The sequence below is a fragment of the Lynx rufus genome, unplaced genomic scaffold (assembly GCF_022079265.1).
Source record: "Lynx rufus isolate CCGP_SWC_20201006 ecotype Redwood Valley unplaced genomic scaffold, mLynRuf1.p SCAF_10, whole genome shotgun sequence".
Taxonomy (NCBI): domain Eukaryota; kingdom Metazoa; phylum Chordata; class Mammalia; order Carnivora; family Felidae; genus Lynx; species Lynx rufus.
This window is the reverse complement of record NW_025814824.1, coordinates 4,191,705-4,219,243: the sequence shown is the minus strand read 5'-3', so window position 1 is coordinate 4,219,243 and position 27,539 is coordinate 4,191,705. Positions and strand designations below refer to the sequence as shown.

General features: G+C 42.6%; 1 protein-coding gene across 8 annotated transcripts in view; it reads left to right on the top strand.

Annotated features, from left to right (window-relative positions):
- Positions 1 to 27,539, top strand: part of AUH (AU RNA binding methylglutaconyl-CoA hydratase) — a 178,990-nt gene that overhangs the window by 38,360 nt on the left and 113,091 nt on the right. The window lies entirely within an intron of this gene.

Here is a 27,539-nt window from a genome sequence, read left to right as displayed (position 1 = left end):
TTTCCCAACCTCTTAATCTTACATATTTTCCCTGTATTTTTACCTTGGCTGAACCCTGCGGTACAGTATTCAGTCGCTGGACTGTGTTCATCCTTATCTTTATTTGACTTTGATGAATGCTTTTAATATTTTGCCAGTAATTATCAAGTTCAGGGAGTTTCCTTCCATTTCATCTTATTAGGAATTTGTTGCTGTCTTTTGATCAGGAATAGGTGTTAAAATTTGTCAAATGCTTTTTTTTGATACAGCTGACCCTTCAACAATGTGGGGATTAGGGATGTTGACCCCGACATGGTAGAAAATCTGTGTATGACTTTTGACTCCCTCAGAACTTAGCTACAGTAGCTTACTGTTGACCAGAAGCCTCACTGGTAGCATAGTCAATTAACACATATTTGGTATGTTACATGTATATTCTCACAACAAAGTAGTAATACTTTAATAATAATATTCCTAATATTACTGTAATAATAATATTCTTAGAATAAAGTAAGCTAGAGGAAATGAAATGTTATAAAGGAAATCGTAAGGAGGAGAAAATACAATTACAGTACTGTACTGTATTTATTGAAAAGAACCTATGTATAAGTGGACCAGCACAGTTCAAACCTGTTGTGTAAGGATCGCCTTTAATTGGTATATATTAGAATTTATCTCATATATCATGTAATCATACAATTTATGATGCTCTACTGGCCTTGTATGACTAGAAGAAACCCTACCTGGTCGTTGTGGTTAGTGGTTATAGTGGTTTTTGATATACACTGCTGGGTTCCATTTTTATATGTTTTGCTATCATCATAAACGAGATTGATCTTCTGCTTTTTTTGTGTGTCACCCTTTTCTGGTTTGATGTCAAGGTTGTTGAACTTCACAGAACGACCTTAGCTTTTCTGTGCTGTACAGGGAAGTCCTCTGTTATTTCAAAGGTTAGTGGAACTTGACCGTGTAATATCTTTTTGGGGTCTTGTGCGGTTTTGTTATTGTTTACTTGGATGTTTGTTTGTTTTTGGAGCTAAGTTTTAGAATATATTTGTGTATTGTGTTTGTTTTTCATCCCGTGCTGCTGTCACCGGTGGCTCTCCTGTGCTGCTCTCTCCAGCTTGGGCCTCGTGGTCAGATCCCAGGTCTCCCGAGGCAGACCATGGACTTGGTTTCCATGTTGGTCAGAGAGCACGGTCTTGGAGGTGGAAGCTGACCCTGTCTTTAACTTTATGTGTATGCTAGGAGGAGTGGCTGAGGCTGGGCCAGTCGTGAATGTCACCTTGATGTTTCTTCCAAGCCTCTTTCCATTTTATTAATTTTGAGATTAGAATTTTTCTGGGACTTTTAAAATGGAGACTGGTTCCTGTTTTTGCAGTGGCATTTTCTTCTCAGTGACTGACTGTAGCTGTGGCATTTCCGTTTTGGATTCTCATCCAGTCTATATTTTTCTGTCCCATGAGTTCCCCAATATTTATGAGCGATGCTTCTTGTTAGAACGTTACACTGGACATGACATTTTAAGTTGTCTTTTGTGGTGGCTTAATGAGATTTTGAGGGGCAGATGGAAGCTAAGTGTTTTGATCTAATCTACTCATTTAATATATTAAACCAGGGCAGGCAGACTTAAAGGTACAGATAACATCTTAGGTTTTGCAGAGCCATGATGGTTTCTTTCACAGCTGCTCAACTTTTTTTTTTTTTTCCCCCAGCGACTGTTTTTCTAGAGCAGTTTTAGGTTCACATCAAAATCGAGGGGAAGGTACAGAGATTTCTCTCATACTCCCTGCCACCACATACCGACAGCCTCCCCTGTTGTCAGCATCCCTCACCGATATGGTACATTCACGACAGCTCACGAGCCTCTGCTGATACGTCATAATCATCCGGAGTTCACAGTTCACCTGAGGGTCGCTGGTGGTGTCCAGTCTGTGGGTTTGGACACATCCATAATGACGTGGATCCAGCATTCTGGTGTCACACAGAGTGCTTTTGGCGCCCTAACGCTTCTCTGTGCTCAGTGTGTTCTCCCCTCTCTCCTCTCCGACAACCTGTTTTTCCGTCTCCCTAGTTTTGCACTTCCAGAATGTCATATTGTTGGAATCATACGGCACGGAGCCTTTTGAGACGGGCTTCTTTCACTTAGTAAGACATATTAAAGTTTCCTCCCTTTTTATGCCTTGATATGTTATGTGCTTCTAGTGCTGAACAGTATTCCATTGTCTGGATGGACCACAGTTGATTTGTCCATTTACTTACTGAAGGACAGCTTGGTTGCTTCCAAGTTTTGACAGTTATGAATAAAGCTGCTGCAAACATCTATGTATCGGTTTTTGTGTGGACGTAGGTCTTTTAGGAAGATACCAAGGAGCATAAATGCTGAATCACATGGCAGGAGTGTTTAGTTTTGTATAAAAACCTTCCTGACTCTCTTCCCAAGTGGGTGTGCTGTGATGCGTCCCCAGCGGCAGTGGCTGAGAGTTTCCGCTGCTCTGTATCCTTGTCAGCATTTGGTGTTATCATTGTTCCATGTTTTGGCCATTCTGACAGGTTTGTAGTGTTATCTCGTTGTTTTAATTTGTATTTCTGTGATGACATATGATGCGGAACATCTTTTCACATGCTTATTTCCTATCTGTATACCTATGGTGAGGTGTCTGTTAAGATTTTAGCCCAGTTTCCGATTGAGTTGTTTGTATTTCTTTTCTTTTCTTTCTTTTTTTAATGTCTGTTTTTGAGAGAGAGAGAAGGAGAGAGAGGAGAGAGAGGGAGGGAGGGGCAGAGAGAGAGGGAGATACACAAGCAGGCTCCACGCCCCGAGCTGCCAGCATAGAGCCTGATGCGGGGCTCGAACCCAGGAACCGTGACCGTGAGATCATGACCTGAGCCGAAGTCGGATGCTTAACCGACTGAGCCACCCAGTTTGTATTTCTTATTTTTGTTTACAAAAATGCATAGTTTGTATTTCTTATTTTGTTTGTATTTCTTATAGCTTAGTTTAAGAGTTCTTTGTATGTTAGATAATAGTTCTTTATCAGATATCAGAGTATTTTGTAAATATTTTCACCCAGCTTGTAGTTTGTATTCTTTTTCTCCTGACATTTTTTTTTGTAGAGCCTAAGTTTTTCACTTTAATAAAGTCCATCTTATTTTTTCTTTCATGGATTGTGCTTTGGTGTTATACCTAAAAAGTAGTTGGCCATACCCAAGGTCATCTAGCTTTTCCCCTATGTTATCTTCTAGGAATTTTATAATTTTGTGCTTTACAGTTAGATCTGTCATCCATTTTGCGCTAACATTTGTGAAGGGCATAAGGCCTGTCTGTCCAGATTCCTGCTTTTGCATGAGGATGTTACTATTTCAGCACCATTTGTGGAAATTTATCTGTGTTCCAATGTATTGCCTTTTTCCCTTTATTGAAGATTGGTTAATTTATGGGTGGCTGTGTCTGGGCTTTCTGTTCTGTTCCTTGATCCATTTGTGTGTTCTTTTGCCAGTAACCGCATTGTCTTGATTATTGGAGCTTTATAGTAAGTCTAGACATTGGGTAGTGTCAGTCCCACAACTTTGTTTTTCTCCTTCAATATTGTGTTGGCTATTTTGGGTTCTTTGCCTCTTCATATAAACTTTAGAATCAGTTTGTTGATAGCCACAAAATAACGTGGGGATTTTGATTGGGATTGCATTGAATGTGTACATCGAATTGGGGAAAACTGACATCTTCACAGTATTGAGTCTTTCTATCCATGAACATGGACTATCTCTCCATTTAGTTACTTGATTTCATACATTAGTTTTATAGTTTTTCTCACAGAGATCTTACATATATTTTGTTGGGTTTATACCTAAGTATTTTATTTTGGGGCATGTTAGTATAAGTGGTATTGTGTTTTTAATTTCAAATTCCACTTGTTCATTGTTGGTATATGGAATAGTGTTTCACTTTTGTATGTTTACCCTGTGTCCTGCAACCTTGGTATAATTGTGTATTTGTTTTGGGAAGTTTTTTTGTTAATTCTTTCATATCTCCTGCATGGTAGACAGTCATATCATTTGCAAGCAAAAACAGTTTTATGTTTTCTTTCCCAATCTGTATTACCTTTTATTTCCTTTTTTGTTTGTTTGTTTGTTTAATAACATTTGTAAGGACTTTTAGAATGATGTTGAAAAGAACAAGTGAGAAGACACATCCTTGCCTTGTACTAGGCACTCAACTTTTACATGTGCTGAAACAGCCACAGACGAAATGTAAACAAATGTGTTTCTCTGTTCCAGTAAAATTATATTTACTGTGAAATTTAAATTTTGTATAGTTTCCATGTGTTATGAAACAATATATTTAATTTGTTTCTTTTTTTTCCAGCTGTTTAAAAGTATACAAACCATATTAGCTTACAGGTTTTACTAAAACAGTCACTGGGTCTGATTTCCTTCCTTCTCTTCCTCCCTCCCTTCCTTCTTTCCATTTATTCATCTGGTCATCTATCTCAGATGGCTTTTTCTTCTTTATTTCTCCTGTTTTTTGGAATTAATTCTAGTCTTCCACTGTTTTTTGTTTATATTTAAGAAATCTACTGACTTGCATTTCTGAGCTGGACAACTCCCTTCATGTTTGGCTCAGGCCTTTTTGGTTTTTACGTTTTGGAGATTTGAAGGTTTTAAGGTCTTGTATCCTTTGCTAGAGAGTGTGAAGTATTACGCAGAGAGCAGGAATGGAGCCATAAGACTTACAAATGAGTTGGAGGATGGAGAGTGGAGTAAGAAAAATAAACAAAACAAAAACTGAAATGAAGTTCATCAAATCCTAACAAAGTGTAAAGAGGATAAAAGAGGCACAACCTCAGGACAAATTAAGATGATGAAGTAAGTCCAGTAATTACCATTGATGTCAGTTGACTAAACTTGTTGTTAAAAACATAGATGTTCAGATTTGATTAAGAAACTTAAGTCAACTGTATATTATTAATAGTAGCCACATCCGTTGTAGCGTTTTTCAAAAACCATTACTAGTAAGAGACAGCATGTTAAGTTTAAGGTTAAGTTTTTCATAAGACTAAACTTGTATCTTCCTGAGAAAAAAAGAACGAAAAATATACGAATAAAATTATATTAGATATATACAGGATAAATTGGCAAATCCTTCATCATTGTGGATGAGTTCAGTCCCATCTGTCCCAATTAATCATGAGATTGAAAGACAGAAGTTAAAAATAAAGATTTGAACAATGTATCAAGTTGATTTAATAGACTCTTAACCCTAAATTGGAGAATATGCATGCTTCTCATCAACATATGAAACATTTACAAGAATGGATCATGTGTTGGACCCTAAAATCTCTGTTAAATTTCAGAAGTTTAATATATAGAGACTACGTTCTCTGTTCAAAATGCAGTTAACTTAGAAATAAAAATACACATAATATAGATATTTAAAAACCATATATTGGTAATTTAAAAAGGGCTATTAAGTAACTCATGACTCAAAGAAAGAAGAATTATGGGAAAAAATACTAAGACTGAATGAATATAAAATTGCTGTATGCCCAAATTTCTGAGATTTGATTAAAGTAATAGTTTGAGGGGGAATTCATAACCTTAATGCCTATGTTAGCAAGGGGAAACCGCTGGCCATAAGTAGCTGAGTATTACCGTAAAAAGTTCTGTGTCCAAACAGAGTAGAAGGAAGGCAGTGAAATGAGGATCTGAGATCAGGGGGATCGAACTGCAGTTGCAGAAGGGAGAATCTGCAAGGGGCAAAGGACACTCAACAGTAGATGTTACAGGTGAAAGGAGGGTTGTGGTTGCAGATATAGCAGAGATTATAAAGCTTATAAGAAAATACTATGAGAATCTTTATGCCAATAAATATGAAATTTCTGTCTCAAGAAGTAGTCACATTCTGGAGTAGTCCAGTAAGGACCGAGTAGTAGTTGAATGTTTCTTCGCCGAGAAAGTGCCAGGCCCAGCTTTTATGTGTTAAATGATTTGCTTGCAGATGCTTGCCCCAGCCTGTAAGGAACAGATCATTTCAGTCTTATACAGACGCCTCCACAGAACAGTACAGCGAGAGTTTATTCCTAAACTCATGATTTCTGATTAGCGTGACCTTCGTATGTAAACAGAAACAATAGAGGAAAGGAGAGGGGCCAGTCTTGCGTATCAGGAACATGGATGAAATCGGTAGGTTAAAAAAAGAAAAAAAAAAAAAAAGACCAAGTTGGATTTTCCCAAGAATATAAGGGGGAGGAGGTTCCCATTTGAAAATATTAAATTTCATTTGTGATGTTAGCCAGTTAAAATAAAATGATGTTTTTCCTCAACAGATTGATGAAAAGAATTTGAGAGATGTCAAGTCTGTTCTTAGAAGGAGGTCAAGGCAGACTAGAAATAGAAGGGAACTTCCTTAGCTTGATGAAAGGTGCCTGTTTTTTAGTAGTAAAAAGTAAAAGTAGTCTCCAAAAACCAGGAAAACGACAAAAGACCCACTGTCACCAGCTTTGTTCAACAGTGTTCTGAAAATCCTGGCCTGCGTGGAAAGGCAGGAAATGGAAATAAAATAGTGACACAGAGAAGAAAGATAACACTGCCTGTCTCACGAGGTATGATGGTCTCCATTGAAAATCTAAAAGAATCAACAAATTATTAGGAATAATGAGTGTCTCAAGATAGCCAAATGTAAGATCCATATTTAAAAATAATCAGTTACACTTCTTTACAGCAGTAGCATCCAGGAAATGTCAGTCAAGAAAATATACTATTACAACAGGAACAAAAATGGATTTAGCAATATATACAAGCCATAGGGAAAAATTATGAAACTTATCCTAAGACATTAAATAAATTAAATGGAGACTCATTATCTCCTAGAATAGGAGGATTCAGTATTAAGAAGATGATTCCATTGTTTTTTTAATGTTTATTTATTTTTGATTGAGAGAGAGAGAGAGAGCACGAGAGTGAGTGGGAGAGGGTCAGAGAAAGAGGGAGACACAGAATCGGAAGCAGGCTCTGGGCTCTGGGCTGTCGGCACAGAGCCTGACACAGGGCTCGAACTCGTGAATCGTGAATTCATGACCTGAGCCAGAGTCAGACACTTAACCTACTGAGCCACCCCGGGCGCCCCAAGATGATTCTCACAAGTGGTTCAATATACGGATGCAAAGTAATTACCCTTACATTCTTAGCATTAATTTTGTGAGGAACCTGATAAGCGTAATGAGGCCCCAAAATAGGCAAACATTCCTAAAGAAGAAAGTGAGGGTCCTTGCTTTATCAGCACTCAAGACCTTGTTTAAAGATTTGTAAATTAAGATGGCATGTTTCTGGCTTTGGGATAGACAAGTGGACCCTGGAGCGACTACAGAAGGCCATGGATAAATAGGGGAACTGCCACAGGAGAGAGCAGGTGTTCACTGGGGATGGCAAAGACTTGACTACATGCATGGAGGAATATGAACTTTTATGATCTTGGTGGAGTGAAAAAATTTGTCAAACATATAATACAGCCCATAAAAGGAAAGGTTTATAAATTCCACCTTACTAAATTTAAGAAAATTTGTTCATTAAAAGGTGCTGTAAAAAAAGTAGAAAAGGCGTTAAGTGGGAAAAAATACTTGAAACATATAACTGCCCAAGGATATGTGTGTGTGTGTGTGTGTGTGTGTGTGTGTGTGTGTGTGTGTGTGTGTAATCAGCATATGCGCGCGTGCATGCGGCCTGGGAGTCTGTAAGACAACACAACAGAGAATCATGTTTCACAAGTCTGTCAGATAAGCCACATATTCTTATGCCTGACCTTACAGACAGTTAGGGAGGAAGTGGGTCACTGGGCAGATTTACTCACTAATGAGAGTACAAAGTGATGTGACTGTTCAGGAAAACAATTTGGTATTGTCTTACAAAGTTGAATATTCACTTCCCATAAGACTTGATAGTTCACTTTTTTAGGAGGCATTTACCTAGAGGGTAAGCCTTTAACGCTGTTTTTACTAGACCCATAGTAAGAAACACACACACAGTTTAGCCCAGTGAACGCATAGGGTGGGCATCAAAGGTTCATGAAATAGTCACCTTCCTTTGTGCACTGTATTTGGGTATTATACTATTTTATTTTATTTTATTTTTTTTTAATTTTTTTTTCAACGTTTTTTATTTATTTTTGGGACAGAGCGAGACAGAGCATGAACGGGGGAGGGGCAGAGAGAGAGGGAGACACAGAATCGGAAACAGGCTCCAGGCTCTGAGCCATCAGCCCAGAGCCTGACGTGGGGCTCGAACTCCCGGACTGCGAGATCGTGACCTGGCTGAAGTCGGACGCTTAACCGACTGTGCCACCCAGGCGCCCCTATACTATTTTATTTTTAAAAATACCTGATTTTGACCCAATGAATGGATTACTAGTTGGAGTTTGAAACCACACTAGTCTATAGGCATTTTGCATATATGTCCTAGGGAAGCTTATACCAGGATATAAGGAAAAGACTGTTTATAGTAGCATATGGTTAATAATAAAAAGCTGAAGACAGCCAAATTTCAGGGGTAGGAGAATGGATGAATGTTTTGGTATATTTGTACAGTTGTACTGTAGATAGCATTAGGCATACATGAATCACTTCCATGTGTAACAACATGGATGAGTCTTAGAAACAATGAATTAAAACAATATAATCTATTTTTTATAAAACTAAAAGCGTAGAAAACAGCATGTAGTTTAGAAATGTGTGTATACTGAAATCACATACCCACACAGTAAAAATATGAGAATGATAAACGTAAGAATTCATGGTAGTGATTACCTCTGGGTTTGGGGAGGCAGGTTGAAGAGTAGGTGGGAACACCTGGCCAGTAGGGTGTTAGTGCTGACTTAGTTCTTACTTTGGTGATTTTAAGGCAGTTTTTCTTATTATGCTTCATTATGTGTGTATGCTACATACATTCTTTGTATTTACCAAATTAGATCAAACAGTTCTTAAAATCTTCCTCTATCTTGAATCCTGCAAACATTTCTAATGGCATTTCTCAAATAATTTTCTGCGTTTCCCTCCTTGATTCTTATTTTTAATAAAGCGAGGCCAGAATTCCAGATTCTTAGAAAATAACTCCCACTTTTAAGGGTTTTCAAGGGAAAGGAGAAGAAGACGACCCTTTGAATGTCAGACGACCTTGGTTTTGGACCAGATTCCTCACATAGGCTAGGAGAGGGGCTTTCTGGCTGGCCCCTCTCCACTAGGTCCCCTGACATAGCTGATTTTCTGTGGAGCAGGGTTTCCAGGGGTGATTGTTTCCACGGGAGGAGTGGTCTTGTCTGCTGGAGGTGAGTGGATGCGGTGGGGGAGGACCCTGCGTTGCACTCATGGGGCTGTTTGTAGAGACTCTGGGTGATGGTTAAGATTCCAGGGATTTTGTGAGCTGGTTGTCACAGCCGCCGTGGCGTCATCAGGAACCGTACGAGTCAGTGTGTTTCGTGGCTGTCCCGTACCACTTTGCCCTCCTGCCCCCGTTACGTGTGCATTTTCCACCCCTGGGGGATCTTTCTCTGGGGTCTCGAGGGTCATGGAGTTTCTTCCTGGCCCTGGTGACTACTGTTGACTACTGTGCTCTGCTTGTTTTTAATGAAAGAGCCCGTAAGGGACTTACAGGTACTGAACTCACGGGAAAGCTGTTCTGTGTTATTAAACTAGACATCAGAAAGAAGTTCTGTATTTTATTCTGAGTCACTAAGTGCCTTACTTGACTGTTCCTAGCTTCTTAGAAAGCCTCTTCTTAAAAAGTAATTCCAAAATCCTAGAACAAATTTAGTTCTGTGGCTCTTTTCAGACCAAAAAAAAAAAAAAAGGTCTTACAGCTCTTTTTGAGACGTTTTGTTCTAAAGAAACGGCGAGTGCTCAGACATTGTTCCAGGCCCCCTCCCCTTTTCAGGTGTGGGGCGCCCAAGGTTGACAGCGGTAACGGGTTATTTTGAAATCTTAGGCCTGAGCAAGTTATCACAGATGCACAGACGTGAGGTTATCTGGATCTAGTAAAAGTTGCCGTTCCTTCACTTACACCCCTTCTCAAGCTGCGCGCTGCACACCTCCTTGCCGCGCTCACTCGTGACAGTGCTCGTGCCGCGGTTGGGACTCCTGCCGTGCAAATTAGGGATACGGAGTGTGGGGAGCAGAGGTGTTCATTCCCTCCTGGTGGCCAGTCTTGTCCCATTAGATGCTATTTTGTGAAGAGCTAGAAGACATTTTGGAATTCTCTCTCAAGTGGAAACCGCGGGCAAGCCTACGTACTTCTCGAGTTGAGGCCTCAAAGAATTGCCATCTGATGATAAAAGGATGTTTAAAATAGGTTTTCACCAGAATTTTAAATTGCAGAACCTAGTGTGATACGGATTTTTTGTAAATGGTACTCCATAGTAATTGTTTAAAATGCCAGGCATTTCCAGCTTTCTTATCCTTTTTTTCTGATGAAATAAAATTGCAAAAGCTTTAATGTAGTTATGTAAATGCAGAGCTGAATCTGCATTGAAATACAGGTAATTATGGTAAAAGGGACATAAATAAATGAAAATTTATCTATTTAACAAACATCTCTTTTTTAAAGACTTTATAATAGTATAAAGTGTTATAGAAGGAAACAGTTTAATTTTGCAAGTTTTCCAATTCTCTGATTAGCTTTTTTCCATGTGATTGAAAGCCTACTGTTCAAATGCACTTTTCTATCAGAAAAGTCTGTCAATTCGGGTCACATACATAGAAGATATTTTTGTACAACAGAAGAGCAGAGTTCTGTATGAAAACACTTATGTAAACTTCATGGGATGAACCTCTTCTCAAGTAGTGCTTCTCATTTATTTTACTTTCCTTAGCATGTTTTTGAAGTTTAGAATTGAGGCACACCTGAGTTTTAGAGTTAACTCAACGCATTATAAAATAAGTCACTAGTAATTAAAAAGAAAAAAAGAACCCATCATAGGATGATAGAAGTGCACTCATATCAGATTTTTATCTTGGCTGCCCTCTGGCAGAGGCTTGTTACTAGAACCAAATTCTTCCCACCCCAGCCCGGCTGATTTTGTACAAGAGAATATTTTTCCCCCGAGAGAGCGAGTGAGAGAGCACGTGCAAGCAGGTGGAGAGGGCGGGAATCGTAAGCAGGCTCTGTGCTCAGTGTGCGGAGCCCAACACAGGGCTTGATCTCATGACCTGAGCTGAAATCAAGAGGCGGACGCTTAGCTGACTGAGCCCCCGGGTGCTCGAGAGGACTCCTTAATGTTTTGGTAACCGGGTGATCTTTCTGCCATCTTAATCTTAAGCTGGAAGCACCTTATATCTCATCATATCAACTTGCTCTTACGATGATGTCAGAACATCGGCTCAGCTTAACATTTTCCCAAGGACATTGTTGTAAGATGTTAATTTTGTTGCAACAAAGTCAAGTTTATGTGTTACCAATATGTGGTGAGCTTCTGTGAATAGTTTTGATCTCAGTTTATGGAGGCATACGGTTTGGAAATCTCTTGAGGTAGAGGCAGAAGATGTGAATTCTAGTCTTTCTTTAACCATCCGGTACTTTCCGTGGCCCCTTACCGCTGTGAGAACACAGTGTGTTTTTCTCCATCTGTATACCTGGTATCTTGCTTGGCAGCTGGCTGGTGGGTCCATGATTGGAAAGGTAAAGTGGCTGGGGTCCATTGGTGTAGACAGGAGAACCTTCCTGTCTCCTCCACAGTGGGTCCTCTAGAATCCCTTTCTGTTCGCCTCTATCCCGGATCCCAAGAATCATGCCCACCCTGGCCTGGGTTTCTCTCGTCCCCCGGTTCACACTGCTCGTAGGATCTGACCGAGGGTGATAGAGCTGACTCTATCTATCTGTTTTACTGTGATTCATCAAATAGGAGAACTGCCCCTTTGCTCGACGGCTGTGGGAGGGGTAACTCAGGAGTCCCAGTGTGAAGCGTGAGCGTTGGTGCCTAGTGGACCTCCAAGTGGTGCGGTCGAGCAGGCAGCTAGCTAGATAGGAGTTTGCAGTTGGGGCACGTGTTCTAGGCTTGCGACGTAAATCGGGGAGTGCTCAGGACACTCACCTTACGTGAATGAAGCCTTGACGCCGGGCGAGGCCCTGACGGAGTTACTGCAGAGAGAAGAGTCTGAAGCCCCGTGATGTGTCAACACCGGGATGGAAGAGAACCAGAAAGGAGACTCCGAGAGATCCGCCAGGGCAGGGAGGTAGGAAGAAAACAGCGTTCCGAAAGCCCGGTGAAGAAAGTCTTTCATGAAACAGGCCTCGATCACGCGCTGCTGACCTGTCCGGGAGGGTGAGTGGAGAGAACGGACGACTGCATTTTGCAGCACAGCCGTCGCCAGCGTCGTTGACAAGGGCCCCTGTGGAGAGACGTGTTGGGGCTGCCGGCAGCTGCTTCCTGGGCCGGCCCAGGACGAAAGGGATCCATTCCTTGGACAATTGTGAAAGGCCCCCTATGTTACTGTTGGGCTTTTTGGTGTAGGTCCGTCTAGAAAAAACTAGTTATCTGGAACTTACCTTGGTTATGGATAAAAACTTCCCATAATTTGATTTCTTAAAAAAAAAACAACTATAAATGATAGTGTTTGGGAAGTTTTTTCTCAAAAGTAGTATATAGCTTTCTGTGAAGCATAGTGGCTGATTTATCATGGCTTCATAATACTCTCTGAGGTCAGATGCAGAGCCTTTAAATATGAATAACATTTTATGAAACGTTAAAGTGTTGTATTTGTCACTTCATGCGTTTAATTGTTCTGTTCTTGTTAATTACATAACCCATTACACTAAGGGCTGTGCTCCGTAAAGGTATAAATAAATACCTGTAAAGGTATACATAAATCCAGTTGTAACTCCCTAGCGTCCCATTTTAAGATGGAGAGATTGAGTAATGAATGCAAATGGGTATGCATAAATTCCAGATATGTTCCTTTTAAGCTTTGCATTTGATTTAGAAGCATCTGATACTTACAAAAAAATCCAGAGGTGATGGATTTTTTAAAAAATGTTTATTTCTGTGGCGTGTGTGTGTGTGTGAGAGAGAGAGAGCGTGCGTGCGCATGAGCATGAGCAGGGAGGGGCAGAGAGAGAGGAAAAGAGAGGATCCCAAGCAGGCTTCATGCTCAGCACAGAGCCCGATGTGGGGCTTGATCTCACAACCTTGAAATCACGACCTGAGCTGAAGTCAAGAGTCAGACACTCAACAGACTGAGCCACCCAGGTGCCCCGTTGATTGATTTTTTTTGTTAGAGTTTGGTAATTTACCATCATTTGACAGTTCAGAGCTTTTTCAGATACTTAATTTGTGTTTTACTTGATCTGAAATAAAGCTTATTTTGAAAATAATTAGTGCCACAATGAGTTATCACATACAATTTGAAAGATTATGCACTTAGTATATATTTTTGCTGTCCCCTGATTATTTGACTTTTATTTAATTATTTATTTATTTTAAATGTTTATTTTTGAGAAAGAGAGCAGAGAGGGGCAGAGAGAGAGAGAGAGAGAGAGAGAGAGAAAAGGGGGGGGGATCCTAAGCAGGCTCCAGGCTCTGCGCTGGCAGCACAGAGCCCCACGCGGGGACCCAAACTCACAAAGCGTGAGATCATGACCTGAGCCGAAGTCGGACATTTAACTGACTGAGCCACTCAGGCGCCCTTGACTTTTATTTTAGATGTGTTAAGAATTGTTTAGTAAAGAACATTTTTAAAGTTTGCAGAATTATTTGTCAGTCTGCCCTGTTGACCCGAAATGTGTGTGTTCATTATGCTTTTTTCCTTTGTTTGAAGTCAAGGAGATTTAAAAAAAAAATTTTTTTTAATGTTTTTTTAAAAATTTATTTTTGGAGGAGTGAGAGAGATAGAGCATGAACGGGGGAGGAGCAGAGAGAAAGGGAGACACAGTATTCAAAGCAGGCCCCAGGCTCTGAGCTGTCAGCATAGAGCCCGATGCAGGGCTCAAACTCACGAACTGTGAGATCATGACCTGAGCTGAAGTCGGACGCTCAACCGACTGAGCCACCCAGGCGCCCCAAGGAGATTTTTGAAATAAGGAGTTAATTTTGTTAAATTGGATGCAATCTAGCTGTAGTTTACATTTCTCCCCCCCCCCCACCCAGTTTGATGTAATAACTAGAAATTGAAAGTGCGAAATTACGGTACGCGGAGGACTGACAGCACGCTCTAGTTGAATGTACTTAGTTTTCCAAATGGTAACTTCCAGATCTCACTTTCCAGTTTCTTTATCCTTTGGCCAGGAATGATGGAAAACAGTAAAATGAGACAGTATCCAGGAGCCTGTTGTTTTTCCTCAGAAGTGCTAACATCCCCCGCCTATTGTGTCATAGTTTCAGATAGAACTGCACTTCCCTTTGCAACTTAGGATCTCTGTCTTTTTGTCTGTGGGATTTTACTGCCTTTGCTGACTTTCACTGGGTGTTAATCATGTTATGATTTTGGATGGCTGTGTGGAAATTATACTGTTTTGCTAAATATAGCCAAAGAAATGCGCTTATCAACCAAGCTCTGTCACTTTAAAATATTGCCCTGGAATATTCTAGAATTTTGCAAGACCAAAAAGGGAAATCACTTTAATTCTTTTTTGGCTTTTTTATGTTTGTTAGCTTTTAATTCCATGAGGAGTATCTGAATGTGTGTTTAATGTGAAAATTTGGAACTTTTTAAAGCAGCTTTCCTCCATTATCTTTCTGTCCACCCAGGTTATTATTGCTAATTCCCTGACGTAGTATTTTAATTAATATTTAATTATTTTAATATTTTTAGACCTTTCCTTGGCCCTTGTGTGAATATATATTTGTATACATGCATTGATACATACATTATATGCAAGTATATATGTGAAAATAACCACATAAACAAGTTTTCTATTTTTTAATTTTATTTTTGGAAATTAATAATTCCCTAGGAATTCGTCCATTTCATCGAGACTTTCAAATGCATTGGTATAATGTCATTCATAACATTCTCTTACTGCTTAATTATCTGAAGAGTCAACAGTGATTGTCCTCTTTTCTCCTGGCTTTGCTTACTGGTGTCCTCTTTCCGTTTTCTTTGGTCGGTCCCTGAAGAGCCTTAGCAGTTTTTGTGGTGCATTTCAGAAATCTCTTTTGGGCCTTAGTAATCCCGTGTATTGTTTCTGTTTTATTAACTTCCACCCTCATTTTTATTACCCTTTTGCCTTCTGGTTAGATTTGCTGCTTTCTTTTAAACTCATTAAGATGGGTGTTGGTTTCCCATATTTTCTGCCATGGAGGCACGTATCAGACGTTCTCACTGCACCTGTACGCACCCTCTTCCATCTGGCCACCTGCCTGTTCCTCCTCACCCCTCTCTGAATGGTGTCCTGTCACCACAGACAGGGTCACTGATTTTTCCTAAGCTGTACCTAATTCGGTGCACACACTGAGGTTTTTTTATTTCATTGAAATACTTTTCGGTTCTTTTAGAAATTATTAAGTCCCTTTTTATAGTTCACAGTGTCATGCTTGGCTTCATGTCTTGATATGAGAATCAGTGTTTGAAGATTGTGGATCTCAAGTTTGGATGGGTATTTTCTTATGGTTTCTTTCTACTGGTTCTTACCACATCTTGTATCCTTTTTTTCCTTCCTTTCCCCTTCCCCTTCCCCTTCCCCTTCCCCTTCCCCTTCCCCCTCCCCTTCCCCTTCCCCTTCCCCTTCCCCTTCCCCTTCCCTTTCCCTTTCCCTTTCCCTTTCCCTTTCGTTTCTTTCCTTTCTTTCATGTTTGTTTTGAGAGAGATTGTGAGCTGGGGGAGGGGCAGAGAGGGAGAGAGAATCCCAAGCAGGCCCTGCACTATCAGCACAGAGCCTGATATGAGATCGTGACCTGAGCCAGAACCAAGAACGGAAGCTCACCCCACTGAGCCACCCAGGTGTCCCCTGTCTTGTTTTCTTGGTTATCTGTTGGCTGAGTGGTAGAGATTGTATTTGAAAAATTCTGGGAATATCTGGAGTCTAGTTTTCTCCAATGTGGAATTTTTTATCACTGTACTTTAAAAAATTGTTTTCTTGTATTATTTGCTAGAGACATGCCATAATGCATATAATTATTTTTTTCTGATGGGCATTTAGGTAGTTTTTCGTTTTTTACTATGACAAACAGCAGTGCAGAAAGTATACATATCATTATGGGATCTGAGGGAGCTTCAATAAATAGAAATCCTCCTTCTCTCTAAGGTTTGAAATAAATTGAAAAATAAAATGTAGAAAAAGGGGCAAACTATTCCCTTAATTACTGATGTGAGCTCAGTTGAAGTTTGTGGCCTTAGATCTGTTGATGAGGGGATTGGCCTATTTGGATCTGCCACGTTGGGTGGGCGTCGCCGTCACAGCTAGGCTGGGTGGGCACCGGCTGCCTCCTGCACCAGTTGGCCCAGCACCCACATTGCACAACACTGCAAAGCAGGGTGCTTTGCACGTAGGCATATGGAGGAGAACCCGTGTTCTGGGAAAGAAGAAGGAGCTGAGCTAAGGATAAGCCCATTTTGTATTTTTAACATTCATCCACTTGAAAAAATAAAAAATTTGTTGGGGTAGAAGGAATTGGGGGCCAGAGTTACAGGGGCATGGGACCCGCTTCTGCCATGCTGTACATAGGTAGCACCTGGGGGAGGAGGAGAACGTCTGTACCGCCCTCTGCACTGGACACGCTCCGTCGGGAAAAGTGGCCTTGTCGGAGGGTTGCCTGTGCAGGTGGGTGGCTGGAGCCTGTGCTTCTGCTGGGTAGATCCTCACTGGGGCCCCACTCTCTGCTGAGCTCCTAAGTGGGAAAGAGAGTGTGCCTTCTGGCCATCTTTATTTTCTATCCCCGGCTAGCTAGTATTTTTGTTGTAATTTTCTAGTTCAGTTACTACATAATGGTCGGAGAACGGCTGTAATATTTGTGCTGTTTTGAATTTGTCTATTGCGTTTGTGCTTCGCGGACGCTGCTGTGTTGGTGCGTAGATACTTTATTGCTCCTAGATCTTTGTTGTCGCCTCCTCCTTCATCAAGTTTACACAGTGCTGCTTCTTTGCCCATGTAAAATGCTGCCTTTACTTAGTAAGATTATGAGATGTTTTCTTTGTACTTGACTCGGAGATATACCATATGTGTCCTTCAAATTAAAAATAAATTCTGTTTTCTCTTTTGCTTTAGATGTTTCTCTAGTGTTCTGCTTATAATTGGGTTTTGCTCTGTGATCCGTTTGGAGTCTTTTCCTTACTAGTTGATCACATCTTCTTTAAATGTATTGATATGTTTCGTGTTTATGTCTGTCATGGTTTTTTATGCCTTCTGATATTGGTGGCTTTACGTTTAAAAATCATACTAAATATGCTATGTAGTTTTTGTTTGTTTTTTGTTCTGTTTGTGGGTTTATTCTAATAATGGGAAAGGGTTGTTTTTTGGACCACCTGGTTATTTTTATTATAACTTTACATAGTGTACTTGATCCTTTCCTTTGGAAAGTTCTGTTGACGTCTTGCTATGAGCAGTTCCAGAACTGGTATATTTCCAGTTTAAATTCCTCCCTCCCCATTGCCCTGAACAACATATTCATGGGTGTGTCTCCTCAGGCAAGGGAAAGGAGGAAAAGCAAACTGTTGGGATTATATCAAAACAAAAAGCTTTTGCACAGCAAAGGAAATCATTGACAAAACAAAAAGGCAACCTAGTGAATGGGTGGACATATTTGCAGTTGATATGTCTGATATGGAGTTAATATCCAAAATATATGAATAACTTCTGTGACCCAACACCAGAAAAGCAATCTGATTAGAAAATGGGCAGAAGGTCTGAATAGACAGTGTTCCAAAGAAGACACCCAGATGGTCAACAGACGCCCAAAAGATGCCCCACACCACTCAGCACCAGGGAAATGCCGATCAAAGCACCATGAGATGTCACTGCACACGTGTCAGGACGGCTGGTATGAAAGAGGCAAGAAGTAATGGGTTTTGGTCAGGATGTGGTGAAAAATCCTTGTGCACTGTTGGCGGGATTGTAAATTAGTGCAGCCAGTATGGAAAACAGTGTGGAGGTTCCTCAAAAAGTTGAAAACAGAACTACCGTATGATCCAGCAGTCCCCCTACTGGGTATTTACCCAAAGAAAACAGAAACATGAATATATCTGCTGCCCTGTTCGTTGCAACATTATTCACACCAGCCAAGACGTGGAAACAACCCAATTGTCCATCAGTAGATGGATGGATAAAGAAGATGTGGTGTGTATATGCTATATGCCCCCCCCCCCCCCCCCGCACACAGACACACACGAATATTACTCAGCCATAGAAAAGAAGGAGGTCTTGCCGTTTGCAGCAACATGAATAGACATGCAGGCTGTGATGCTAAGTGAGATAAGTCAGACGGAGAAAGATAAATGCCATATGATTTCGCTTATATGTGGAATCTAAAAAATCAAATGAACAAACAAGCAAACAAAAAACTGGATGCTTAAATACACATATTTAAATATTAAATACAAGAATAAACTGAGGTTGCTGGAGGGTGGGAGTGGGTAAAATAGATGAAGGGATCAAGAGGTACAGGCTTTGGGTTGTGAGTGAGTCGTGGAGATGAAGCGTACAGCGTAGGGAACGGTAATATCGCAATAACGTCGTGTGGTGACAGGTGGTGAGAGCACTTAGCGGGTGAGCACTGAGTGACGGACAGGGCCGTCGAAGTGCTGTGTTGTATACCTGAAGCTAATATAACATGGTATGTCAGTTGTATTTCGATTAAAACAAAATTCTTCCCTTTTACTTTTCTCATCATGTTTCTTAGTGTTTTCTTTATAATTTTAAATTGACTCATATCCGTGTTACCTGATTTGTCAAATTTGAATTATCTCCATGTAAATATAAATACGAATAATTGACCCCTGTTTATAAAAGATCAGGAAACTGGTATAGTTTCTTGCATTGGATTTATCATTTTCATATTGTTCACGTCCTAGATTTTTAACAAAGAGGTCTGTTGAGGAATAACCAACATATAGTAAGTTGCACGTGTTAACACGTACAGTGTGTTGACTCTGACCTGTGGAAACATCGCCACAAATCAAGATGGTGAACATGGCCATCACCCCTAGAAGTTTCTTCATGGCCTCCAGCGATCCCTTTCTCCTGCCCCTGCCCCTTCCCTGCCTGTCCCCACATAACCACTGAGCTGTTTTCCATCACTAGAGACTAGTTTCCATTTGCAGATGTTTTCATAAATGGAGCACAGGATGTATTCATTTGCCAGTTGTCTTTCAGCGTATTTTTGGAGTCATCGATGTTTCGCACGGGTCAGTCAGTAGTTGGTTCCTTTTTATTGCCTAGCCGGTGGATGTACCACATACAGCTGCTAGACGTCTGTGTGTAAGCCTTTACCGCCTTTACTGTTACGAGTCTTACCCAAAGAGTTTGGTTCTCCGTGCTTCCTCCGTCCACGTAGGGGTCGGCAGGCCATCCTGCGGGATGGTGAGCTGGTGAGGCTCCCTGTGGGTTAGCTGGGTATCCAGAGCTCCGCCTGTGGCTCTCGTTAACGGCGCAACTGCTTGTCGGGTAGTTGTGGGCTGGGACCTGGGCTTCTCCATTTCCACAGGCTTCCAGGGGATGCTAATGCTGTTGGGCCACACTGCTTTGCAAAGCAAGGACACAGGGCCTGAGACTTTGCGAAGCAAGGCAGGAATGGCGTATTTTTTCCTACCAGGTAAACGTAGACTACTTCTAGAGTTAGGTTTTCATCAGAAATGGAAAAAACTACATTTGTCAGGCAACATTTCACGTGCCGAGAAGTCTTTCTTTTCTTTTCCATCGCAGTGAACACCCGGAGTAGCGGTGGACAGTGGAGGTTCCCGTCCGGTTATGTTGAGTACAGTCTTCCAGACGGGGCTGGCGGGGAGTGTGGGGGTCTTGACCTCGCTGCTCTCTCTTCTCTGTGTTGCCCCGGGGCGGCTTTATTTGATTGGGAATTTGGGGAGGAAGGGGTGATCTGGTGCTGGCCTTCTCTGATAACCTGCAGTCAGGCTCTCGGACGGTCCGGGTCGGAAGTTTGCAGGGAGGTCTCAGGTCAGAGTCCTGCTCCAGCCAGCTGACCGTTGCCTTGCACCTGGTGCCCTTGGTTGCCTTGGTCGGGCTGCGTGGACTGCACGTTGCTCTAGGGCTCCCGGAGTTCACAGGGCTCCGGGCAGGTGTGCTGCTCAGACTTCACCGGGGTGTCGGCATTTCCCTTCCTTCAGCTTCCTGGTCCCCGGGTCCTTGAGGAAGGACGGAAGGTGGCCTCGCAAGTGCAGAATCCTTCCCCACGGGCTCGGGGTGCAGGCCGTGAGAACTGGTGAAGGGCAAGTGCCTGGAGTCAGGCCATCTGTGCTCCAGCGGTGGCCGTTCCCCGCAAGTAACGGCAGTTCCTCTACCCCATGTCCCTGTTGGTGGTGAGGGTCATAACGGTTCTGATGTCATGAGGCTGGCCGGAGGCTTCAGTAATATTTGTCGGGTGATTAAGACAGTGCCTGCATGGAGTAAGCACTTTCTCGCACCTGCTAGATCTGTAGGTAGCTAGATGGGAAATGGCGAAGGCAGGTACATAAGAGGTTGGCCTAGAAGCATCCAGGATCTTCCCTTAGATTGTACAGCAAGCGCTCCCTGACGCCCGGGCACGGTGGCTCTCATGTACAGGCCTCCCCCCTCCCACCGTGGGGCACACAGCCCCCTGACCCCTGCCCCCCCTCTGTGGGGCACACAGGCCCAGCACCTGCAGGCTTGGGCAGGAGCGGTTTTGTGTCTGTGGTTCCTTGGAAATGTGATGATGGGAAGGGGGGAGGGCACTTTTGGCTGAAGGTGAAAGTTGGAGTTAGTGATAATAGGAATTTATTATAATTTTCAGTTAACCTTGACTTTATTTTTAATTTTTTTGGAATGATTTCAATGAAGTCAGATTTCATGTATATTATGTGGGCATTTCTTTTGAAATATTTGATGTCTCTGTTTTATATAAGAACCGTATTTAAAAATCGTGACTGACACTAGCATTTTCCCTTCATAATCGGATTATTTTTTTCTGGAAACATCTGGAAATTTCCGTCACCTGTGCTATCTTCTCTCAGCGCTGAAAGTAGGCCTTCGCTGCTCCTTCCCCTCATTTGTGGTCTCCCGACTCGAGTGGTCCCCGTCATCGGGTGTCCTCCTGCGGGCCACTGAGGTAGGCCAGAGCCTTCCTGGGCACCTCCTTTATTTTTCTCTTAAAATAGCAGAGCTTTAATTGTTTGCTTTAATTACCTTTTTAGGAGCATTTCAAAGGATTGCTATCTTCTTTGTCACACCTGGCCCGTTTCCTGTACTGAACTCAAAATAGCGTCTGAGCCTGTAGGTTGCGTCACGTCGGGTCACGGGGTCTCGCCTTTGCAGTTGGCCGGGGCCTCCGCTCCTGGCCGTCCAGCGTCGTCCAGACACACACTGCCGTCACACGCTGCCATTGCCGTACTGCTCAGTTCTGTGAGGTGGGGAGTTGGGCCTTCTGCAGTGTCTCGGCGAGTCCACTGAGATTATGAAGTGCTCCCAAGCAGAAAAAGTACTGGATGTAAAAACAAGTGTATGAGGTAACTGTGAAACTAGTGTGCGCTTGGGGCTGACTCATCTTTTCCTGAAGAAAATTTGCTAAGAGAAACGTCTCTCTGGGAAAGATTAGGATTATGTAAAATTGAAGATTTTTTAAAAAAAATTTAATTAAAAAAAGTTTTTTTAATTGAAGTGTAGTTGACACACTAGAACTTCAGAATTTATAATCTCGTCAAACGGTTGAAATTCAGTTACTCATCGAAAGCTAATTAAGCTGTTCTGCTTGAATAATTCTTTAGTGGGAAAAATTTTATAGACTGCTTTATATAATGCTAGTTTATGTTGATCAGCCTTTGAAAGTAGCAGGTAATTTACCTGTTTAATGATTTGAGTGTGCTAATACTCTATTTTCCTTGTTCTTGTTTTGCATAAGGACCTGACGTTTCTTGTCATTTTATCTTCTATATTTCACATAAGATGTGATGTTCAAAACTTACAGCCCCTTGAGAAAATTTCTGAGGTTTTTAACTATCAAATTCGAAAATAATTTGCATTGTATCCAGAGAGTATAAGCATGTAGGGAAAGTATTTATTCTACCTTCAGAATTAAGAATACATGAGCACGAGACTCATTTCAGCACCCCCCCCCCCCCCGCCCCCCGGATCCGCAGTCAGCACATTTATTTATTTCTCCTTAGTTCTTACCTGTTACTCCAGGTCAGGAGGAACCAGAAACCTGCCTGTTGCTCCGCCCTCTCCCCCATCATTTTATTTTCTCGACATAATGTTTACGGCACCTCTTACAACGCGAGGGAGGGTATATTGACTAATCCATTTTGTTTGTGTTTTTACCTGCATTACCTCTTTTCTTCTTCTTAATGACATTTCATCCTTCCAAAAAAATGATAGCTTTTTAACTTTCTTTGGCTACGTGTGATTTTTTTAAGGATGATCTTTCTTTGAGAATATTCACTAATAAAAATGTAGAGCAAAGCCTTGCCAAGTCTCTCCGGGGCTGCCGTCCCTGATGCGGTGTTGAGGACATTGCAGATGGCCAGGAGTCATAATCTTGCTGCATGCTTCCTGTTGTGCTTCAGGGCTTGTGAAGTTGTGGAATATTACTTTTGGAATTTGTGGGCGATTTATTCCTTCGACCCCTCTACTCAGTCTACATTTTCAGCGCACGGTTTGATGAGAAGAAAAATGCCTCTTTGCATATGAATCTGTTCCTAATTTGGGAGGGTGTCTAAAGACTATGAGACAACCTCCGTTAGCTAAGAGTTGGAATTCTCAGGAACTGGAGCTCAGTAGTGCGTATATTGCAGACCTGGGTTTGATTCCTTTAAACTCACCTTTGTGGTTTCTGTCTCTGACGAGTCGGCTTCCCGCAGGTAGCCGGTGAGTGCCTGTGGCATTTTCTTGTGGCCAGGAGGGGACACGGCCACTTCTTCTCTCTCCTGGTCAGGAACCTTTGCAGCTTTTCTTTTCCGTGGAGCTCCCTCGGGCTACATGTCTTCATGTTATGTCTTTAAAGTACTGAGTGAAAGAAGGAGATGAAAAAAAGCCAAGTAGGGAGACTACGGGGCGGCATGCGCTAGAGACAGAAGAGGCGGTCCCAGAGTAGAAGGAAGAATGTCATCGACCGGCATCGGTGCGACGTGAATGTCCGTTCCAGAACGGGCGGTAGGGTGGTAAGTGCTCTGATGGACAAGCGGGTACCGAGCCCCCTGGAGTGCAAAGGAAGGGGCTGTGAGCAGTGCCTGGCACGGCCCGTCGTTGTGGGCTGGGCGTTCAGGGCACAGGGCAGCTTGTCAGCAGGTACGGCTGGGACAGCTTCTGCAGGTGCTGTAAGTAGGTTGGGGCCAGAACGTGGACTGTGTGCCTGAGGCTGGAGAAGAGGTCGGGCTGGTGGACAGAACCTCGTTTATCGGGTGTCTTCTGTACCTTGCTAATTGTTTTCTCCGTTTTTATCCCGCGTGTGGAACAAATCTTTGTACAGTTCTGAAGCGGGTAGCATGACGGCGTTTGCCGTTTAGAACGATTATACTGCAAGAAATAGGGGAGATGCACAGGAAGGGGCCAGCCAGTCTCAGGCCCAGACGTACGCCGGTGAGAAACGAGGGGACCCAGAACTCCGGCTGCAGGAAAGGGGGGGACTTGGAGATTTGTGAGCTGTGGAAAGGAGGCCTTCCGTGACGACTTCTGGGTGTCTGTCTGGGGGAAGTTGGTGGATGGAAGTACTGCCAGGTGTGAGAGAGAATCTGGAAGAAGGATTGACAAGCTGGCTTGAACACGATAAAGCGTTCAAGTGGAGATGTCCCAACAGGCAGGTGCTTACAGAGATGCAGTTGAGACTGAAGTTTGGGTTTGAGAGGGACATCTGGCCATCATTGGTGTTGTAGGTGGTGAAGGTTACGGGTGGGAATGAGACTTCCTGGGGAGCTTCTGTTGAGAGGGAAAGAAGGCTGAGGAATAACCAGAAGGTGAAGGAAAGACAGGAGAGTTGACAGGGACTCGCCAGGCAGTCGAAGAGAGGAACTCACGGAGGAGTGCCCAGCACGAATGCCTGATCATCGGAGACAGCAGGTTTAATAGGGACCAGATAGCGCCCACTGGTTGCAGGACAGCCGCACAGTGTCACTGGCAAGCAAAAGCAAGAGCAGGTTTGGAGAGGCCAGGGGGCGGGGGGTGGGGGACTGAGGCTCTGCGGTGGGGGCGAGGGACGGTGGGGGCATCATTTACTGTCCTTCCTCGGGAAGCTGGTCCTAGAAGGACGTGAGCCGAGGCCGGAAGGAGGCCCAGGGAAAGGTTCTGATGGCAGAGACGGGAGACTGGGGAGGCGGGAGACTAGAGGAATCTAGAAATACCCGAGGCCTGTAGAAAGAAAGGATTGAGGGCCGAGTAGCAAAAACTCCGTTTGGCTTGTCGTGACTTGAGGTGACCTTGGAGCCACTCAGATTAGCTTTCTGTTATATTCTTGATCGATGTTTATTTGTTTGTGGTTTTTTTTTTTTTTTGTCAGACAAAATTAACTGGATCCTGGTTTTCCATTAAATTCATTTCCCGACTGTAGACCCTGACGTGGCTGGCTGTTTCTTTTGTCACCGAGTGTGCTGTGAAGTGCACTCTGGGGAGCACGTGTGAATCTGGCCTGGCCTCTCACACCCTCACTTCCCCCCAGAATGCGTAGACAGGTACAGACAGGTGGAGCGCACCTGTTCCACAGCCCCGTCCGTCCCTGCGCTCCTGGGAACACTCTGGTCTTCCGTGGCAGCCTGGGAATGGGCCCCGTCCCGGCCTGGTCACCCTTTGCTCTTAAAATAAAGCCGATAAATTCCTCCATGTGTGAATAACACTCCGTGGACTTCAACAAATTTGTGTATTTTAAAAGGAGTCAGAGAATGAACCTCTCTGACTGGAATTTCCTATTTCAGAATACCTGCGGAAGAGAGATTTTGAGGGATGGTACTCTCTGTGTGTCTATTTACTTCCTTGCTTCCTTCCTTACGTTTTATTTATTTTTAAAAACCGAGGTAGAATTGCTATATAACATCATGTAAGTTTAAGGTATGTACGTGTTGCTGTGTTTGCATGTTACGGTATGACTGTCCCTGTAGCAGCAGCCAGGACACGTGATTATTATTTCTTATTCGTCGTCAGAGCAGTAAGAGATGTACCACGTTCTGTTTATACCATAAGAAGTTTGGCCGGCCTCGCTTCACATTCCCATCGTCAAAATTAATAAGGAGTCTGCTTCGCAGAATAATTAACCAGTCAGTTTTTGAACCAGTTATGAAAGAGTTCTGTACAGAAGCCTCCTGAAAGTAATACTCGGGGCCAGAGAAAGTCTAGTTTTTTTTTTTTTTAATTTTTTTTTCAACGTTTTTTATTTATTTTTGGGACAGAGAGAGACAGAGCATGAACGGGGGAGGGGCAGAGAGAGAGGGAGACACAGAATCGGAAACAGGCTCCAGGCTCTGAGCCATCCGCCCAGAGCCTGACGCGGGGCTCGAACTCACGGACCGCAAGATCGTGACCTGGCTGAAGTCGGACGCTTAACCGACTGCGCCACCCAGGCGCCCCGAGAAAGTCTAGTTTTGAGCTCTGTGGCTGGCTGACGGCTCCCCAGCTGTGCTTCTGGGCAGGGTCTCGGAACTGAGAGCCTCTTCCGTGTGAGCGTGCCCGTTGGTGGAGCTGGTCCTTTCCTAGCTGCCCAGTTGTGCTCGCTCCTCGGCGGGAGAGGTGCCTGGTGCCCCAGCCGCACCCACACAGCCGCTGCCTGCTGTGAAAGGCTTCTGAGTTTGGTTTTCTTTATGGTGTAATTATTTTTAAAATTTTATTTAAATCCAAGCTAGTTGACATAGTGTAATAATGATTTCAGAAATGTAACTTAGTGATTCATTGCTTACATACAGAACCCAGTGCTCGTCACAAGTGATGCCCATCCCCCCACCCTCCCTCCAGCAACCCTCAGTTTGTTCTCTGTGTTTAAGAGTCTCTTATGGTTTGCCTCCTTCTTTCTTTTTATTTTTCCTCCCCTTTCCTTATGTTCAGCTGTTTTGTTTCTTAAATTCCACATGAGTGAAATCATATATTTATCTTTCTCTGACTTCCTTCACTTGGCATAATACACTCTAGTTCCATCCACGTTATTGCAGATGGCAAGATTTCATTCTTTTTGACCGCTGAGTAATATTCCGTTGTGTATGTATGTATGTATGTATGTATGTGTGTGTAATATACATTGTGTATGTGTGTGTGTGTGTGTACGTATATATACATATACACACCACATCTTATTTAATATCCATTCATCAGTTGATGAACATTTGGGCTCTTTCCATGCTTTGGAAACAGTGCTGCTATAAACATTGGGGTGTATGTGCCCCTTTGAATCAACATTTTTGTATCCTTTGGGTAAATCCCTAGCAGTGCTATTGCTGGGTCATAGGGTAGTTCTATTTTTAATTTTTTGAGGAACCTCCACACTGTCTTCCAGAGCGGCTGCACCAGTTTGCATTCACATCAACAGTGCAAGAGGGTTCCTCTTTCTCCACATCCTCGCCAACATCTGTTGTTCCTGAGTTGTTAATTTTAGCCATTCTGACAGGTGTGAGGCGGTATCTGATGGTGGTTTTGATTTGTATTTCCCTGATGATGAGTGAGTTGAGCATCTTTTCATGTGTCTGGATATCATGTGTTAGCCATCTGGATATTTTCTTTTAAAAAGTGTCTATTCATGTCTTTTGTCCAATTCTTCACTGGATTATTTCCTTTTGGGTGTGGAGTTTTATAAGTTCTTCATAGATTTTGGAAACTAACCCTTTATCTGATAATGTCATTTGCAGGTATCTTTTCCCATTCGTCAGTTGCCTTTTAGTTTTGTTGATCGTTTCCTTCACCATGCAGAAGGTTTGCATCTTGATGAGGGCCCAATGATTCATTTTTGCTTTGGTTTCCCTTACCTCTGGAGAAATGTCTAGCAAGAAGTTGCTGCGGCCAAGGGCAGAGAGTTTTTGCCTGCTTTCTCCTTGAGGATTTTGATGGTTTCCTGTCTCACGTTTAGGTCTTCCATCCATTTTCAGTTTATTTTTGTGTATGGTATAAGATATTGGTCTAGGTTCATTCTTCTGCATGTTACTGTCCAGTTTCCCAACACCATTTGCTGAAGAGACCATCTTTTTTTCTGTTGGACATTCTTTCCTGCTTTGTCAAAGATTAGTTGGCCATGCATTTGTAGGTCCATTTCTGGGTTCTCTATTTTGTTCCGTTGATCTGAGTGTCTGTTTTTGTGCCAGTACCATGCTGTCTTGATGATTACAGCTTTGTAATACAGCTGGAAGTCTGGGATTGTGATGCCACTAGCTTTGGTTTTCTGTTTTAACATTACTTTGGCTATTCAGAGTCTTTTCTGGTTCCGTACTAGTTTTAGAATTGTTTGTTCTAGCTCTCTGAAGACTGCTGGTGTCATTTTGATAGGGATTGCATTGAAT